Source organism: Monodelphis domestica, chromosome 7 (genome assembly GCF_027887165.1).
Source record: "Monodelphis domestica isolate mMonDom1 chromosome 7, mMonDom1.pri, whole genome shotgun sequence".
NCBI classification, from domain to species: domain Eukaryota; kingdom Metazoa; phylum Chordata; class Mammalia; order Didelphimorphia; family Didelphidae; genus Monodelphis; species Monodelphis domestica.
The window spans coordinates 21,099,741-21,119,842 of NC_077233.1; the positions used below are offsets into that span (position 1 = coordinate 21,099,741).

The window sequence follows — 20,102 nt, forward strand, 5'->3', positions numbered from 1 at the left end:
CAGATGGCTTACTATTTCACGAGGACTTGTCCAGAGCAGTCAGCCCATCATTTCCCCCCAACCCAGATGCAGGACTTCATCATGCTCCCTTTTGGGTTATCGCTTCCTCCTTACTCCCTCCATTTCAACTTCCTTTTGTGTATTGGCTTCTCCCACTAGATGATGAGCTCTTGGAGGGTAGGGACCAACTCTTGCCTCTTCTTGGAATCCCCAGCCCTTAGCGCAGTGCCTCAACATAGGACCTTAAGAAATATGTATTGACTTTTATTTAACACTAAATCCTGTCATTCCTTACTTTCCAATTTCTGTGGAGAAAAGTACAATCTTCCCATTCATCTCCTCAGAGTCATCCATCTTCCTTTAACTCTTCCCTCTGCCATCACTGATAAGTTTCCAAGACTTATTCAATTCTACCTCCTCAGGGCCTCCCTCCACCATCTCCTTCTTGCCACTTATTATTATAATTCTCTTTGGGTCCAGTCTTTCCCCTTGTCACCCTTTCCTCTAGCCAAGAGTACTCCAATGTCCTCCTAAATGAGGTTTCCAAACTCTCTCTAAGCCCTTTACACGTATCCTCTTAATTGGTCTTCACAATAATCCTGGGAGGTAGGCGCTATGATGAACATACAGCTTACAGTTGAGGAAACTGAGGCAGAGAGCTGTGAGGTGACTTGCCCAAGGTCATATCACTCCTAAATCTCCGAGGCTGGATTTGAATAGGGGAAGATGGATTCCACATTGCAGATTCTCACTAGGACACTCAAGAATAAAAGATGGAAGCAAACCTCTGGGTAGACTCATTTGGTGGCAGCAGACAGCCTAGGTGGCAAGGGGGAGGCAGCAGAAGCAAAGACATGAGTTTGAGGGCCATTACAGAGGTCCACAGGTAGCCCCAGAATACCGCCCAATTAGCTCCATTTGCCTGACATCAGAAAATATATCTACGGGCTACGGCAGGGTCCATAGCTAACAGCATCCGTACACACATACTAAAACAGGATACATTTCAATTAATTAGGTTTCCAGAGGAGTAATGTGATATTGGTCTTTGTCATTAAATCAAGATTAGCCTCTACAGATGCTCCAGATGCTCCCGTGTCCTCTTTCTGCCTCTTCCCCTCCTTTCCAGCCCTATACTAAAACCATGCATCAGTTGTAAGAAAAAGTCGTCTTTAAGTAAAAATAAGAATCTATATTTTAATTGTAAATGTCTAAAGCTTAGGGCCTGGAGATTTCCTTAATGGGTTCATTTGATGCGACTTGTTATTCTTACATTTGTTTTCACAAGTTTAGCATAAGGGGGGTTTAAAGGTTTAAGTGAAGCCCATAAATTAGATTTTCTTCAAGAAATCATGTCCTTGACATATTTTTTTCATTATCTGAGAAGAATGAAACAGATTTTTTGGTTAATTAGTGCTAAGACATGTATTTTGCATTAGCATTCAGTTTACCAAAATGGCTTTAAAAACTGGAACAGATGGTAGAATTATAATAACTTTTGCTTATGATTTGGGTTAAGAATAGCGTGGCAGGAAGATTCTACTTTTGCCGAACTTTCCCATACAGTTAATGTTTATTATATATTTAAGATGTTTTCCTAGTGCAGGTGTAAACATGTCCATTTTGCCTGAGCTCAGCGGGGATGGGTTTCAAGAGTCCAGAGGGAAGACAGAATTTCCATACAAATAGTTAGTCACTGCCCACTAGAGCCGGGCACCAGGCTACGTGCAGGAGATACCGGAGGAATGTTGAAAACATCTAGTCATAGAGTGATTCCTTGAGCCTGCCAGACAGCTCAGGGCACAGATCATTGGGCTCAGAGTCAGGTTCCAGACTTCAGTTCTGGCCTCAGTCACTAACTGTGAACTCTGGCCAAGTCACTTAATCTCTGTCTCAGTTTCCTCATCTATAAAATGGGGATGATGGCAGCCTCTAATGTCTAGGATTGTTGTGTGGAAAAAAATGTGATAAAATCAGTAAGGTGCTTTGCAAACATAAAAGCTCTCCGTGTCTCTGTTTCTCTGTCTCCCTCTCTCTATATATATTTACACATACATATATAACATACATACATATATGAAACATATATGTGTTTTATAGCTATTATAAGGGTGCAACAAGGTGAAATAAAATTGATAGCTATTGTTTTCATAGTCTTAATAATAATTATAACAATGAATAATTATTACAATAGTTATAATAATAATAAGCAAATTAGCTTTAAGGTTTACAAAGAACTTCACAGGTCATCTCACTGAACTGTAAACCTCAAAATTCCTTAGACTTATAAATGTTGGAATTTTCACCATTGGGATATTTCATACTTGGAAAATTTCTTACTGATAGTGTATTGGAATGTGAACCCCATTGGCATGGGAGGTTCCTTCTCTTCCCTTCTTCAGATTACTTTAGGACAGAAACCTTTTGCTGAACAACGGAAAGGACTTTGACCTATGCTTAAGCATAGAACAGGAATTTCTTTGAGTCATGATTGATTTTAGAATTGATACAATGGAGATACTTGGAATCAATCTCCACCCTATTCAGTCCTAACAGGATTGAGTAAGGGCTGCAGCCTAGATCAAAATTTAATTATTCCAATCTCTACCCTACTCAGGTTAACAGGATTTAGAAAGGGCTGTAGCAAAGGAGCAAAGATTTAATCATTTGAAAATATGACCTTCAATAGACATGTGCAAAGCCTCTGGGCGGTCCTGGGTTAAGCTAGAGCCTCCATTGGCACAGGGAAATTGATGGACAGTGATTGGGAGATGGGAGAACTGAGGGGAGGCAACTTGGATGGTTTCCTTAAAGATCAGGGGGGTCTGAGGACTCAGGGTGGTTGAGGAGTTGGTCGGAGTGGTTGCAGTGTACTCTGAGAAGCTGGCTCTGAAGGAAGCTGAAGGTGGGGGCCCCTGAGACTGTTTCTCCATTTTGGTCACGTGAGTAATAGGGACTGATCTCTTTTCTTTACCCCAGCTATCTAAGGGCTTGGGCCTTTTGGCCCAGCCTAAACAGGAGGGGTATTTAAGCCCTATTCCCTTCTCTCCCTTTTTCTCTCTCTCTATCTCTAATTCTTTTCTTCCTCCTATTGTAATTAAACTCCATAAAAGGTTGACTGCTGACTTGAGTTTTTCATTTAGGAATTACATAGCTGAATTCCTTGGCGACCTTAAATTAATATATATCAGTCTTTTAAAGTGATTCCCTTGTAACAGAACCCTCATAGCCTCACTTTGTTTTTTAACTCTTACCTTTCTAAGATGAATCAATACTCTGTATTGGTTCCATGGCAGAAGAGTGGTAAGAGCTAGGCAATGGGGGTTAAGTGACTGGTAACCCAATCCTTTTTAAAACTTTTTTTACAGATTAAGAAACTGAGTCCCAAGAATGTGAAGTGCTTTACCCATGGTCATAGGGCAGAATCTAAACTCAGATCCTCTCATATCAGAAGCAGTGCTCTTTTGCCTGAACCTTCATGCTTCGTATCAGAAAGAAGACTGACTTAGATGGTCTCTGAGCTTACTTCTAGATCTTTCTCTAAGATCTCAGTATTTATTAAGGTGTCCTAGAAAGGCATCACTCTAAGAGCTTGGGGAAAAGGTGAGGAATTCAAAGATGTTGAACTTTCTCTGAAACCTTACATTTATAAACAATATTCCTCAACCAACCTAAGAGTGTGAAGCTAACCATCAAGAAGGTGGGCATTTCTTATGTGCCCATTAGTGGTAAGTATTATAAGAGGCACAAAAGAAATAAAAGAAAAGATCCTTGACCCTAATCTTATACTCAGACATACAAATGCTAGGAGGTTCTTACCAGAATGGAATGGACATTGCTAAGTCTATGGTGGTTCAAGGGTTAGAGAAGGAAATCAATGATGGACTCATGGAATGCCTGCCTTGGAAAGGACTCCAAAGGCCATCGTACCCAACTATTACCTTTCTTCTGACCCCCTCTACTATCCAAGCAGTCATCTAATCTTTGCTTGTAGATCTTTGGGTGGGGGGAGAAGGATTGATTCTACCTATGGGGTGGCTGGTTTCAATTTTGGAAATTTTTCCTTTGAGGAAACCAAAATTTACCTTCTTGAAAATGATTCTGCAAGCTATTCTTCCTTCTTCTAACATCTGGTGCTGAGGAGAACAAATCTAATTCTTCTTTCATAGGAGTCTTCAAATAGTTGAACACAGGTGTGATGAACCTCTAAAATTTTCTCCTAGCTAAACTTCCTCATTTCCTTCAACTCTTCCCAAGATTATATACTACCAATGTCCTCCACAATGGTGGTCACCTCTCTCTGAGTGCTCTTCAGATTATAAATGTCTTTTTTAAAATATGGCAGTACCCAGAAAAGAAGAGGATATTTCAGATGCCCTTGGATCAGGGAAGGGGACATTGTGCCATCTCCAAATTTGAGGAATTTGTCTTTTATACCTTTATCCAAGTAATTTCTAAAAATGTTAGAAAAGGCTATGGTCTTGATCCTAATATGCCCTCACTTCCATCTGCCTCAGTTTCCTCAACTTTAAAAAAAGGACAATAATAGAATCTCCTTCAGAGACTTGTTTTGAGGCTTAACTGAAAAAAGAAAATATGTAAAATTCTTAGCACAGAGGCTGGTATATATTAAATGCTTAAGAAATGCTTGCTACTTCCTTCTCTTCCCTTTCTTCTCTTTCCTTCCCTAAGGGATGACTGGGATTTTTATTTAAAGAAGCATCCTAGGTAGAGTAGATGGTGCACTGAACTTAGAATCAAGAAGATCTGGTTTCAAATGCTGCCTCAAATAGCTGTGTGACCCTGGGAAGATCATTTCACCTTTGCCAGCTTGAGTTGCCTCATCTATAAAATGAAGGGATTAGACTTGATGACTTCTTGGCTTCTTTCCAGTTCTAAATCTATTATCATATGGATGAAAAGAAAGGAAGGAATCATGTGAAGGGAATAGCACCGGCAAAATAAACAGGCAAGAAAACACATCATTCAATACATACATGTAGCAAGAGATAACAGATGGATGGCCAGAAGACTGACTGCACTGGTGCCCATAGAATGTGAAAAGATCTGGAGGAATGCCTCTAACTAGTTTGGGAAACCATCTACCAAGGAAGAAGGGAAGGATTCCACAGAATGTGCACCATTGGAGGCAGCAACCACATCAAAGAAGTCCTGGATCTAGGGACCTAAGAGATATTCCTGGAGACAATGAGGAGATTGGCAAGCCTGGAGTGGAAGGATGAGATGAAAACAGGAACCAGGATGTTGGGAGAATGTCCAAGGGGCCATCCATGCCAGCCATCTTTCTACCCTGGAGAAACTTCTGCCTTAAAAATTGCAAGCTCTATGATTTTTCTCTTGTTTATTTGGATTTATGTTTGGGGTTTTTGAGTTTCCATAATTATTCACTTGCAAAAATGAACAACATGAAGACATTTTTGCATGATAAAGACAGGTATAACCCAGATCGAATCTCTTGCTGGCTCTGGGAAGGGGAAGGGAAGGGAGAGTGGGAGACGAGTTTGACCATATAGCTTCATATAACTTATGTAGAAATTTGTTAAAAATAAATAATTTTTAAAAAAGAAATTACAAGCTCTCCTGATTGGCAAAAGACCCTCCTGGGCCATAATTTCAGGAACTGGCTCAATTATGCTTCACATTCCTCATAACTCTCCAGTTATCTCCTAGATAGCCTTTCCTCTCCCCACATCCCCACTTCCAATTCTGTAATTATGACCATGATCAAGTCAGTTCTGTGACAGCTCATGGCTTGGGTTTGTCAATCTAGTCTCCTGGTTCCACTGATTTATCTCTTCATCATTCCTAGAACCTTCTGAAGTCAAAGTGCTCCTCTCTGGTCACTGCCCCTCTTTAGGCGGGGTTCCCCCCATTAGAACGTAGTTCCTCAAGAACAAGGACGGATTTTGATTTTTACTTTTGTGACCCCATAATGTCTGGCACTTAGTAAATTTATCATTAATAAAGTCTTGCTTATCTTTCATTGATTCCTTCATTTTTGGAAGAACCAACTGACTCCAATCTATGCTCTATAGAGCTACCAAACTGGTATTACCAAAATGCAGATCTGATCAGGCCATTTCCCCACTTAGAAATCTCCAATGTCTCCCTGAGGCCTCTAGGATAAAATGCAAATCTTCCTGCTTGACATTTATATGAGTGTGTGTGAGAGTGTGTGTGTGTGTGTGTGTGTGAGAGAGAGAGTGTGTGTGTGTGTGTGTGTGTGTGTGTTTCAACAGACCAAACTGCCTCCTTTTGTGAACATCCAACATGAGGCATAAATGGCCCTGTAAACACTGACTATGTCTGGGGCTCCAATGTACCATAAAACTCTCTCTCTCCCTCTCTGTCTCTCTGTCTCTCTCTCTCTCTCCCTCTCTCTGTCTCTCTCTCTCTCTGTCTCTCTCTCTCTCTCCCTCTCTCCTCTGTTACCTAAAACCATTCACAGTCTGCCTCTAACCTATTTTTTTCAGCCTTAAAAATATGATTTTCCTTGTGTTCATTACACTTGTCCATCCTGGCCATGCTTTATACCTGAAATGTTTTCCCTCCTACTCCATCCTTTTCTTTTCTTTTTTCTTTTTTACTTTTCAGAAATCCTACCTTCCTTCAAAAACCAGCTCTCAAGCCCCCTTCTTCATCCCCACAGTTGTTTATGCTTCTCCCCAAAACAATTAGGGTAAGTTTTTGCAAATACTCATTTACCTCCATGTTGTCTTCTCCCCAGAGAGAATGTAAGTTCCCCTAGTCAAAACCTGGCTTACTCTTCTACTTATATCCTCATATAGTGCCCGGCACCCTGTAGGCGCTCTTTGCTTGGTTGGTAATACGTATGGGTTGGTTACACCAACTTTGGGGCTTGAGAAACAACAATGCATTAGCGGGTAGTTACTTATCTTCTCATCCTCCTTCCTGCTACTTCCCTGAACCCTGTAGAAGTGGATGAATGCTTTGGGGAAGTGTGGAGAAGTACAGGTGTTAATTAGACAGCATTCAAGAAGAGCATTGAAATTCAAAGAGCGAAGAAGCCAGGACTATTTTTCATCACCTGGCTCTCTTACCCAGGAGCCTTGCTTACTGCCATAGATGTGTAAATGCTCCCCTCCGGATTCTGAAGAAATATTCAGAATTTGTTTTAACTCTCACTTCAGGGGGGCTCCTAACCCAACCAGTCTGGAGAAAGGGCAGACTGAATCTTTTCTTACCAACTTTTCTGCTTCCTGTTCCCTCTCCTAAGATGTTTATCCTTTAAACACAGTAAAGTTAATTAATAGGGTTAAACCTTTGGCATAATTTAAACATTAGGGGCTTGGACCTTCACCAAGACTTTTAGAATTCCCGATGTTTCTTTTTTTTCATTTTCATGATACAATTTTTAATAACTGTTTTCTGACATTTTTGCGATCCTCCTTCGCTAAGACAGCAGCTAATATGGTATTCTACATGTGTATATGCATAGCTTATACATGTGTTATCACACAATACATATCTCTTACACTTAAGAAAAATTCATGAGGAAGTAAAGTGAAGAGTGACGTGCTTCATTCTGCATTCAGAATCTATGGAGGTGGATAAGCTTTTTCATCACGAGTTCCTTGGAATATCTTGTGTTTTAATATTCCTGAATTAACAAAATGATATCCACTCTCTAAAGGACAAAGGACAGAGAATCTCTCTGGGATCTTTTCTTTTTAAACCCTTAGCTTCTGTCTTAGAATCAATACTGTGTATTAATAATAGCTAACATTTATAATTTATATTAACTACATCATCTCATTTGATCCTCGCAGAACTCTGCTATATAGGCCCTACTATTATTCTCATTTTACAGAAAAAGGAAACTATGGCTAAGGGAGCTTAAGGGAAATGCCTAGGATCACATAGCTAATGAATCTCTGAGGCAGGATTTGAACTGGAGTCTTCCTGAGCCCTCTTGACTCCAAATACAGTGCTCTAAGGACTTCACTCTTGGCCTGAAAGGGAGCAGCCACCTTTTGGGGTCCAACTTTTGAGTCTAAGCAAGGTGAGGAATCTCTCAGAGGCACTGCCACAATAAAACAAAATAATTTATAAGAATGATATCATTTAAGCTATACAACCTTATTGTGGGGTAGGAATTATTATTCCCATTTTCCAGATGAGAAAACTGAGATGGAATGATGTTAAATAATGTGTCCATGGACGTATAAAGACCAGAGTAGGCTCTGAGTCCAGGACTTCACAACTCTGAGCAGTCTGTTCCCTCCACATTTCAACATCACCATGATAAAGGAAGGCAGTGCCACTCTTTCCTCCTTCCACTAACCCCTCAGGCTAGAGTGGTCATTTATTTTTCCAGCCTCTGGGCAGTCCTTACTATTGATAGAATAGGGTAAGTCAGGAAGTACAAGGGAAGAAAAATATTGTCTTAAATACCTAATTCAAAAGATGACTCCTTTTCAAAACCCTTGAAAAGACTTTGGTGATAGCTTCAAATATTTAGATGAGACAATGACTATTTTTGAAATGATCAATGAAATTATTTTGAGCACCCCTGCTGTTCACTCACTGCAGGGGAACTAATCAGATGAGACAAGCTTCCCTAGACAAGTTTTATAAGAGAATGGGCCAGCCCAATGGTCTTCCAGAAACTTTCTAAATCTAAGAAAGTAAGGAAAGTTCATTCTTAATGTTTCTTAAAGCTAGAATATTAGTGAATGGTCAAATTGATAAGAATAGAGTTTTATTTTTATGTGCCACATATCTATACTTTATCATACATTGGGGCCCCTTATAGAATCAGTGTTTAGAACACATTTATGCTTCATTGAAAGGATATTCAAAAAGGAGGCAATTCCAACTATTGAAAAGAACTCTTGATTCCTATGAGAAGATTGCCAACTCTCAGACCCTTTCTCCCAAGCTCTAGTCCCCAGGAGCCTATTAAGCATTACCACTTGATAGCCCATCAACACAAAAACAACACAAAAATTCATAGACTTGGCAAGGACCCCAGGAGAGTCATCAAACCTTCTCTATGCATGAATAGGGTTCCAATATGTCTGAGGAGTGGCCAAGCAGCTACTGCTTAAAGATGTCTAAATATGGGAAGCTCATTACCTCCTGAGGTAGCCTATTCTACTTCTGGACATCTCTGAGTAGTGATGGTACCATTGTAGAGTTACTCCTTCAACATACTCTGATCCAGTAATACTGGACTCTTTGCTATTCCTCACACAAGATACTTCCATCTTCCAATTTTCCCCATGTCTGGAATGCTTGGTCTCCTGACTTAAGTGGCTTCTTTCAAGTCCCATCTAAAATCTCACCCTCATGTGGTCTTTATTTTGTATCTTCTTTATTCCTTGATTTCTAATGATTATTAATAAATCTCTTAAAATATAATATTTTACAATTGAGATTTAATTTTAACTTTTACATGACTTATGACAAAGAACACTATCCACATCTAGAGAAAGAACTGTGGGAGCAGAAATACAGAAGAAAACATGTGATTTATCATTTCTTTATAAGGGTATCTGAATTGGAGTTTGAGTTTTAAAGGATCACTCTTTTACAAAAATGAATAATATGGAAATAGGTTAGAATAATAATAGATATGTACATAACCCAGTGGAACCACTTGTCAGCTCCAGGAGGGAGAAGGGATGAGGGGAGGGAGAAAACCTTAATCATGGAACCATGGGAAAAATTTTTTAATAAATATTAAAAATTAAATCTCATCCTCTGTAAAGAGGCTTCCCCATCTGTCTTCATGTCAGTGTCATCCCTCTGAGACTGCTTCCAATTTTTCCTGCATACATCTTAGATGTATATAGTTGTTTATAATCATCTTAATAAATGCCTGTTGACTTGCGATTCATTCCTGCCCTCTCATCTTGCACAATCCTATCTATATCCCTCTGCCAACGTTCCCTGGAAGGTCTACACGATTCGCTAGAGATATTTCACTGAGGCTCGCCTTTTGAATAGTCCATGGAAGCCAGTGATATACAGAAGCTGTCTCTCCGCCCTCAATTTTGGGATACGAATCGTCCACCACCTCTGTGGTCGCCCATTTCACCAATGATGACTTTTCTATCAATCCCTGCACTAAAGTCACCATCCGTGATAGAATGAAGACTGAGTATGCCCAGAATGGAATCTCCCCTGCCTATGAGGTCAGCTACATTTTTTGAATCTTCAGAGCTCGTGACATTCTAGCCATATTCAGCCGTAGAACCTTCCAGGGAAAATAGTCCTGTTGAAAAGATTGGTTTTTGAAGCAAGAAGTTTGAGTCTTTACAAACACTGCCCTTCTCTCTAACGGATCCTTCCCCATCACTTCATCCTATTCAATAAACTCTATGCCTTGTGAGGAAGGTATAAAAGAAGCTTCATTCAGTGCGGTGACTAGCTGATGTCATACAAAGAGAAGAGCTGGCTAATACTGTAGAATGTGTTCAGGCTTCTAAGCATTAATTTGTCAACTGAATTCAATGACATCAATTAGGATGTAAATTTGTGAATAATAAACAGACACTTGGACAAGAGTGTACTGAAATATATTTCATCCGATTTCCTCTCCCTCATTGTCACCCATTATGAGGAAAGAAAAAGGAGGTCAGAAGAGATAAAAGCTGTTTTTTGTTTGTTTTTTGCCACAAGAGGAGAAATAATATTAAACTCGCTATATTGACTCTTGTCTTGAAAAAGATATAAATTGAGGGAGGCCTTTGGGTTTTATGGATCCAGAATTAGTACAAAGTTCCCTTTATGAAAGGTCTTCAGATAATCCTAATGAGGTGATTTTACCTGTGGCTTCGTGCTTAAATGGAAGGAGAAAAAAGGGAAGGAAAAGAGAGAAATCCCTGACTGGTCACTGGCTCCCCCAGGAAATGGCTTGATAAGATAGCTGTTTAATTCTGACATCAGTCAGCAGGCTTTTGAACTTTGGTTGTATAAATGAGACTTTCCCGAGATCCAGAGAAACAATCATGGATGTACTTATGACAATGGTATTTGGAATTGAAAACAACCAGACTGCTAGGTATTGCTTTAGCATAAAGTCTGTCTCCTCATGAATTTAGTATGGGAGTTACTGCTGAGACATGACGGGAAAAGCATCAGAATTTGCATAGGGATAAAAAGAAATGCTCTTAAGTTTTTTGTTTTGTTTTGTTTTTAAAGTGTCTCCAGCTGCAGTTTATGAAAATGCAATGATCATACCAGGAACAAAATGGAGAGATTTCCTATAAGTTACTCCAGCTCAGAATGATGTTTTGACCTTGGCCAGTCAAGGGCTAAAATAGACCATAATTCTTTTACAGGGCAACATGATGAACAGAGATGCAGAATCAGATACTTCTGATCCCGTAGAGGCTGCCCTTGTGCAGAATTCGTGGCTTGTAGTTATCAGGACTTCCTGGGAAGCCTCAAGGGTAGCTAAGTGGCACAGTAGATAGAGGGCCAAATCTAGAGTCAGGAAGACTCATTTTACTGAGTTCCAATATGGCCTCAAACACCTACTAGCTATGTGATCCTGGACAAGTCACTTAACCCTGTTTGCCTTGGTTTCTTCATCTGAAAAATGAGTTGCAGAAACAAATGGCAAACTACTCTATTATCATAGCTAAGAAAACTCCAAATGGGATCACAAAGAATCAGACATGACCAAAAAATGATTGAATAACAATCTTGTCTTCTGATTACATCATTCCACAGAAACTACCCTTTCTAGAATTATCATATGGGATAACTAGGACTGATTTAAAAAAATGAGGAAAAAGGGGCATGATTAGCCTCAAGAAAATTTAGGAGAGATTGATTGACATAAAAGAGTATCAGAGTAGAAGAGATTTCATAGGTTATTTAAAAAACACCCAACTTACCCCCAATTTTTGAGCAGAGGGCTAAGAGTTGTTGACTAATTTGCCTAAGGTCATACAGGTGGGTAGATAACACAGGTAGGATTTGAAAAAAATCTAGTTCCTCCAATTTAGGATCCAGTGTTATTTCCATCCCACTATGGTGAGAGCAAGCTAGTTTTTGAAGAGCTGACATATAAAGGGGGTATTTTACTTGAACTTCTTGACCCCCAAGGGCAGAAGTAGGAATGATGGACAAGAATCCCAAAGAACTAAATTTAGATTTGCTATAAGGAGGAGAAAGAAGACATAACAACTTGAGCTCTCCAAAGAGGGCAGGGAGGAATGGGCTGCTAGGAGAGAGAATGATTTTTCCATTACTCAAAGTCTACAGTTTCAGACTAGAAGAGCACTCAACAGGTATATCATCAGAATGATCCCTTTTGGAATCCATTTTGATCTACCATTTTGTGACTGAAGCATGTTGATTGAGCCCAAAGTTAGAATGATTCAGCTACTAAATGTAAAGGAATAGCCTTCAACTCATTGAAACTGGACTCTGAGAGTGGGGACTGGTTTGGGGTTTCTTGGTATTCCCAATGTTTAGCCCAGTGGCTGACACAAAATAACGACTTAATAAATGTGTGTTGGTGGATTAATATGTGGGGGTGTCTACTTTTCAGCTGATGGATGATGGAGAGGTTTCAAAACTGGAAAATGTTCATCTGTCCAATGAAGCCAGCATCTATTTATTTAAAACTATGCATCCCTAAGGGGCTTGTGATTATTTGAACTCTCAATCAAATCCAGATTCTTGTACTTAACAGGACTTAATCTTTGGGAATTAGATTAGAAGGCTTCATAACAACAGGTAAATTCAATGTCAGAGAATTTTTTAATTTTCATAAACAGAGACAGAACAACTGCTCAAAGGTCAGGGATGGGAGAAAATTATGAAAAATGCCACCAATGAATACCTATTATCTGAGTAAAGTATTGGCTTAGAACTAATCGGTTTAGATTTATATCACTACGTGCCACTAATGCAACAGGCATCAAGATGGGAAATGGGGTACAATAGAATAAAGATAAAATTAAATATTGACTTGCAGAACCCCAGATGGGATGACCAATAGGTGGGATCATGGTCTATATCCATGGATGACTAAAGCCTTGTAAAAGTATGTCAGATTTAAGACAAAGACTGACCTAAACAACACTGTTCATCAAGACAAGTCCTTCAGTGACCTCTTATTAAAAGGACATGGTGTCTCTCTCTTTGGACTTCCATATTAAGTCTCAGAAAATAATTTCTTTCTAGTGTTTTCTCTGTAGCCTTCACACTATCTAAAATAATATCTTACATCAAGCTGGCTCAGAAAAAATATTAATTGGAAGAATATTGGCCCACATGAGCAACATATGGTTACACATCAAAAGAAAGATGAACTTAGAGGTTTGTTATGTAAATTGTAGAAAGAATTATTGTCCAATCCACTGCCACCATGGAACAATGAAAAGTACAGATAGGAGAGTGTAGACTTGGGAATGAAATTTAGACTCTTTGACCATCTATTTGACCCAGAGCAAGTCACTCTAGCTCTCTGGGACTTCGTTTCCTCCTCTGTAAAGACGGGATTCCTTTCTGGCACTAAATCTCTAAGCTTGGCCAGTCTTTGAGTTCCTTTCCAGCTCTAACCCACCATGGCTGATTTCCACTGCAATGACTCATCAGATCAAAGTTCAAGTTGAAAGGAAACTCAAAAGCCGTCTGGCCCAACCTCCTCATTTTAAAGGTGAGGAAATGGCAGCCCAAGGAAAGTAGGTGACTTGCCCAAGTTCATCCAGAGGGGCAAATATCAGAGGTGAGTCCCTCTGACCCCCAAACCAATGCTTTCTCTATTCAATGGCAAAGTCTCCTTCAATTTTCTATCTACCTCTTCTCTTCTCTTCCTTCAAATTTATCTTCCTTTAGTTTCCCAGTTCTGTCTTGAAGAAAAATGACCTGATAAATGTATTCAGAAGAAATGACAAGCTCAACATGCTACTCCTCACAGCAGTATTTTTCTTCTTAAAGGAACACCCAGTGATTCAAAGCAAAGTAATGAATTTTTAATCAGGAAAGCCCAGGCACCAAGGCAAACATGCAAAGTGGAGGTTTTCTGGGGGATGGGTGGGGAGGAGGCTGGGTCAGAGGGGCCTTTTTGGTAACCAGCAAACTGGCCCACGTAGACGTCCAACACAATTGCCTGTGCCTGAGGCCTGCCATGCTCAGAATCGATGGCGAGTCTTGAAAGAGAGACGAACCCATGTTTCAGCGATAATGCAGTGTTGTATAAACAACCGAATATTGAGGGAGGAAGCTATCTGGATCACATTCAAATACTTGTGCATGGAAATACATACTAATGAACTTAGCATTCACTGAAGACAGAAAAACTTACAATAATTGAGGCCAAATTGCTTTCACATAAATCACTTTTAACCTGAGTTTTATGAATTGGCATCTCTGATGTAATAAAGCTACAGCCATAAAGAACTGGTTAATGCCTTTTTAGGAGAGAAGAAAGCCAGTGGACAGCCCTTTAGAGCATGAAGGCATGCAATGGAACCCATCCTTCAGCCTCCAACTCAGCCATTGGCACTTGGCAGCAATAAACATTCACCTGGAGTCAGCTCCATTTCAAACTCAGCCAATTCAATGAGGGCAATATTTATTGAAAACATCGCAGACACTTTCCCAAGTGCTGAGGAGGAGGCAAAAGTGAAGGACGGGTCCCTGCACTCTAAAAGAGCTAAAAAAAGATGGAGAAGAAAGTGCCGTCTCAGAGAGCCAGCATGGATGGCTTCATCCAGAACAGGTCCCACTCACCGATTTTGTTTCCCTTTACAACAGAGTGACTTAACCGGTACATTAAAGAAAGGTTGTTGATGCAACTTGCCTACATTTTAGCCAAGCATTTGATGAAGTTTTTCATGCATTTTTGTGGGGGAAATTGAGACTTCTGTTGAAGCCAACAGTAGAGTTATGGAACTGGTTGATGGTCCTACTTAGAAAGTAGTTGGGCATTATCCCATGTTGTCTTGGAATGTAAAAAATAGACTCGAACTCTGGACTTCAATCCCCAGAAGTCCTTGCTCCACTTCCCCAGAATGCTTTGAATTCTCACGTGGGTAGAGATCGAGAAAGGATTTAACCTGATTGAAAAGGTTTTTGTGTCTCTTTTGGACTTCCGTTTTGGAGCAGAGGCATCTCTTCCATGATATGAGATTATCTTGTCTAGGCCACTCTGGCCTAGGCATGTGTTTCTTATCCTGTCTTTTCTTTAATCCTTAACTTTTAATAAACCTCTAAAAATTATAATACTCCTTGCAGAGAGAAACTAATTTCTACCTGCCTCAGTCTCCCCTAAATTTTAATCTTTACAGTTAGGAAGCCTTCTGTGGGGTACCCCAAGCCCTTTGGTGAGTCCTGTGTGTTTTCACTTTTCTTTTTTATCAATAACGTATCAAATTTTCAAATGACATAAAGCTACAAGGAATAATTGTCAGTATGTGTGAGGGAGTCAAGATGTAAAAAGCTCTTGACAGGCTAGAACATTGGGTTGGACTTAATAAAATGAAATGTAAAATAGATAAATGGCAAGTCTTAATCTTGTGTTTAGGAAATCAACTTTCTGAGTAAATAATGGATGGAGAAACTATGTCCCTAACTGTGAGTGCTCCCCAGGGCTCTATCCTTTCCCTTTTTTTTCTACTCTTTCCCCCTTAGTCTCCATTGGTGACAGTAACAGTTCTATTTGAAGTTTAACAAAAAGATGGCCTTTCTCCTTGCCAAAATCAATCTCTCTACATGAGCTTCTCATTCCATTGTCTCTCATCTTCTCCAGCAGATTACAATCATAATCCCCCCCCACCTTCTCTCTAATCTTCATCTTCTCCCTTTCTACTGATTTCATGATCTCAACCATGCCCAAGTTTCCTATATTCTTGAAAACAATCTTTCCTAGACCCTACCATTTGATCAAGCTATTGTCCTATGCTTTTCTTCCATTTCTTAGTCAATATTCTTGAAAAAGCTGTCAGTACTTTCCACTTTCACTTCCTCTCTCTTCATATTTCCCTCTCAGCCTTTTGTAGTGCAGCTTCCAATTTAATCAGCTGAAATTGCTCTCTCCAAAATCACTACTTGATTTCTTAATTGCTAGGTCTGCATCCTTCCCAAATTACCTGTCGCATTTGACACTGTTGACCACCTTCTTTTCCTGGATACACATTCATCTCTGGGTTTTAGTCACCCTGTTCTCTCCTGTTTCTCTTCCAACCTTAAGACCACTCCAGAGTATCCTTAACAGACTCATTATCCATACTATTGACCCTAATTGCGAATATTTCCCAAAGTTCTGTCCTGGGACCACTTCTCAAAATTCTATTATTCTCTCTTTCTCTTTGCTTTTTCTATTTCTTTCCTTCCTTCCTTCCTTCCTTCCTTCCTTCCTTCCTTCCTTCCTTCCTTCCTTCCTTCCTTCCTTCCTTCCTTCCTTCTTTCCTTTCTTCCCTCCCTCCCTCCTTGTCTCTCTCTCTCTCTCTCTCACACACACACACACACACACACACACACACACACACACACACACACACAAAACAACAACACTCCATAAAGTTGTTCCATAAAGATTATTCCTAGACCTAGCTATGGAGCCCCACTCTGTCCTGACCTTTACCTTGTCATAACCATTTCTTCTGTGCACATCTCTAACTGGGGCCACCATCAGCAACATCTGAAACCCAACAGGTCTCCAACAAGCTCATTATCTTTTTCCTCCAAACTCAGCCACCTTCCAAACTTTACATTTTCTGCCAAATGCATCATCATTCTTCCATTCTCCCAAGTTTGTAACCTCCTCATCCTTCTCAGCCACATTTACTAAACTCACCATTTCTCCCTCCACAACATCTCTCAGGTGTGATGCTTTATCTCTGCTCCCATGGCCACTTCCTTAGTTCCAGACCTTAGTACTACTCCCTGAGCTTATTACAATACACTCCTAATTGGTCCCGAAACATAGTATCTCCAACCAAATTATCTCTTCCCATAGTCCTTTCCCCCACATTTTCTATTTATTTATTTGTCACATTACATTACCCAGGTAACTCCCTTCCTTCCCTTCCATCCCCCAATGAGACAAGGCATCATTTGATCAAAAGATACAATATATCTAAAACTATGGCTTGCTTGTTTCTATTTCAGTCCTTTCTCTGAAGGTGAGTGTTCTTCAAACAATATTTCTGCAGCTATATAGAATGTTCTCTTGATTCTCCTCATTTCACTCTTCATAATTTCAGGGAGGTCTTTCCAGGTTGTTTTTTTTTTTAATTAATCTGCTCATTATTGCTTATGGCACAGAAGTGTTCCATCTCAATCATATGCTACAACTTATTTTGCCATTCCCCATACTCCTTAAGAAACACCTATTCCTATGGGCTGGAGAAGAAAATGTAAATTCCTGTGTTTACTTTATAAGGGTTTCATCACATGAGTGAAATAGCAAACATGGAGAGAGAATTTAAGGTTTGCAAAAGGCTCAACATGTGTTTATCTCACTTGATCCTTTCAACAATTCTGCCAGGGAGATGCTAGAATAAGCCTTATTTTACAGATGAGGAAACCCCAAACCATAGTTTATTAATAACAAAAATAAATAAAAGCCTTTATATTTATTTGACATTAATTAACATCATTTATATTCAAATTAGCTCTCCCATGTCTAGTGTGAAATATTTCCACATCTCAACCCAATGTAATAGTATTAGAATGAATAATAGTAGTATTTATATTAATTTAATATTATTAATTTAATCTCATTATCATTTAAGTTAATAATACTTAATTAATATAATTTATATTTAAAGACTCCCATGCCTGGCAGAAACTCCTTCCTCACCTCCACTTAATGGAATATTATTGGAATGATTATTAATAACAATAGCATTTCAGCTATTATCAATTTTTTTCTTAATTTTAATCAATAATTATATGATATATAATAATATAATTAATATATTTAAAGCACTTTTAAGATTTATAAAGCATTACTTTACAGATATTATCTTGTTTGATCCTCTCAACAACCTTATGAGATACTATCACCCCTATTTTACAGATGAGAAAACCGAGAGACAGAGAAGTTAAAATGACTTTCCAAAAGGCCACACGTTTAGTAAATGTCTCAAAGCTGAATTTGAACCCAGGTCTTCTGGAAAGTCCCTTGTTCCATTCACTGTCCTACAGCCTGGAACCTCAAATGACTTTGTAGTGATTTATTATTTTTTTTTATTCTTATGCTATTTCTTTCCCATAGGCTCCTTGTCTCTGGGATTAGAAGTAGGGATCGGTTCTTTCTTTTTATTTGTCATCCCACTTCCTAGCACATAGTAGGAGCTAAGTGCTGGTTAACGAGTTGATTGCTGAAAAAAGACATGGGAGTTTTAATGGGAATTTTATTCTTGGGCAGCATTAAGGCAATGATTTCCACAATGAGTTAATGACAGTGCGCTGCTAACACGCCTCCCCTCCTCTGCCCACTACAGACCCCATCTGGTGTTTTGCCTTTAGTACCTGATTGTAGGGATCCTCGTACTCAGGAGTATTAAGAGTATAGGATCAATGATAAACCAAAGAGTGTAAGTGACCTGGAAGACTGGAGTTTCATTCTTAAGAAAAAGCCCGAAGGTCTCCCTGGAGGAGGAAGACCCCAGGTTGGAGGACTGAGCTATTTTCATGCATTTGAAAGACCCTCCAAAAACAAAGGTTTGCGATTTGTCCCCAGAGGGCAGAACCTGGAACTCTAGCAGTGAGACACAAAGAGAAATTCCGCTGGGAATGAAGCTCTTCCTAACAATTAGCAATGCGCATAAAGAGAATGGATCTCCCAAAAGAGTGTATTCCCTCCCCAGGAGGTCTTCCGGCCAGTTAGGATGGAAAGCTTAGCAGTGAAAGGAATCTGGAAAGCATTGGACTCACTTTGCAGGCACGACCCCTCTCCGCGGTGCCAGAGCTCTTGGGAAGGCTTAGAACCCAGAATGCAGGCCTCCTTAGGTGGTGGAGCTGCAGAGGGCTATGCACGCATTTACTTGCATTCCACGTGAGAAAGTTCGCCAGAATAAAAGTCTCCGAGGGGTCACGGGAGGGAGGGATCCCTTCTGACAGGGAGTTCCAGACATCTTCACAGAGGCCGAGAAGGGAGTGGATTAGCGGAGGCGGCCCAGAGAACAAAAGTGATACTTAGTATCCCCGGAGGAGGGTAACTCGCCTCCCAAGGGCACATTACTGCTGGTGGGCCAAGAATGGTCACACCCTGGTTTTACAGGGAAGGAAACTGACACAAAGGAAATTGATGCTGGGAAGCTCAGTAAGAGTCCTGAATGGGCATTCCGGCCGGTTTCCTGACCTTCAGGGCAGCGAAGGCTGATCTCCTTCTGCCAGTCTAATCTGTCTCGGAGCTCCAGTTTGGGGACATGCAGTTCCTCCCCCATTTCAGGCACGTTTGCCTGAAAGTTTTTGTTTGTTTTTAAATAAACCCTTACCTTCTGGCTAAGAATCCAGACTTTCATTTACAAGAAGAGCCATAAAGGCTAGGCAATGGGGCTAAGTGACTTGTCCAGGGTCACACAGCTTGAACTTGATTTGAACTTGGGACCTCACATCCCTAGGTCTGAGGAAAGCCTTTTTGATCCCCCCAAACACGGAGTGTTAGGTGGAGGAGACATCTCTGGAATTGTAGCTCCAAAAAACACATCCCAGGTGTGCCATTTAAAGAGGCAAGTGTAGCCTCAGAGAATGTCCAACTTGGAGCTGGGGAATCTGGTTGGTAAGTCATGGGTCACTTAGTCACTGTATGACCCGAGATAAGCTGCTCTGTTCTGGACCTCAGTTTGCCCAATTGTAAAATGGGGACAAGAAAATCCACATCCTGGCATCGCCCTAAGGATGGCATAGTGATGCATGTTTAGTGTTTTGCAAAGCATTTTCAAGCACCCAGTATTAAAAAATCCCTGCTCTGGAGTTACAAGCTCCAGGTTCAAATACTGCCGGCAACATCAATTTAAGCCTCAATTTCTTCCTTAAAACACAGAAAGGAGATCAACCAAATGGCCTCTGAGATCCCCCTAGGCTCCTCCGTTATTTTTTTGGCGGGACAGAAAAGACGAGAACCTTTATTTTGTAGAATGGAT

At 40.1% G+C, this 20,102-nt stretch overlaps 1 protein-coding gene across 3 annotated transcripts in view; it reads right to left on the minus strand.

Moving 5' to 3' along the window:
* FHIT (fragile histidine triad diadenosine triphosphatase) overlaps window positions 1-20,102 on the minus strand; it is a 1,742,917-nt gene that overhangs the window by 655,881 nt on the left and 1,066,934 nt on the right. The window lies entirely within an intron of this gene.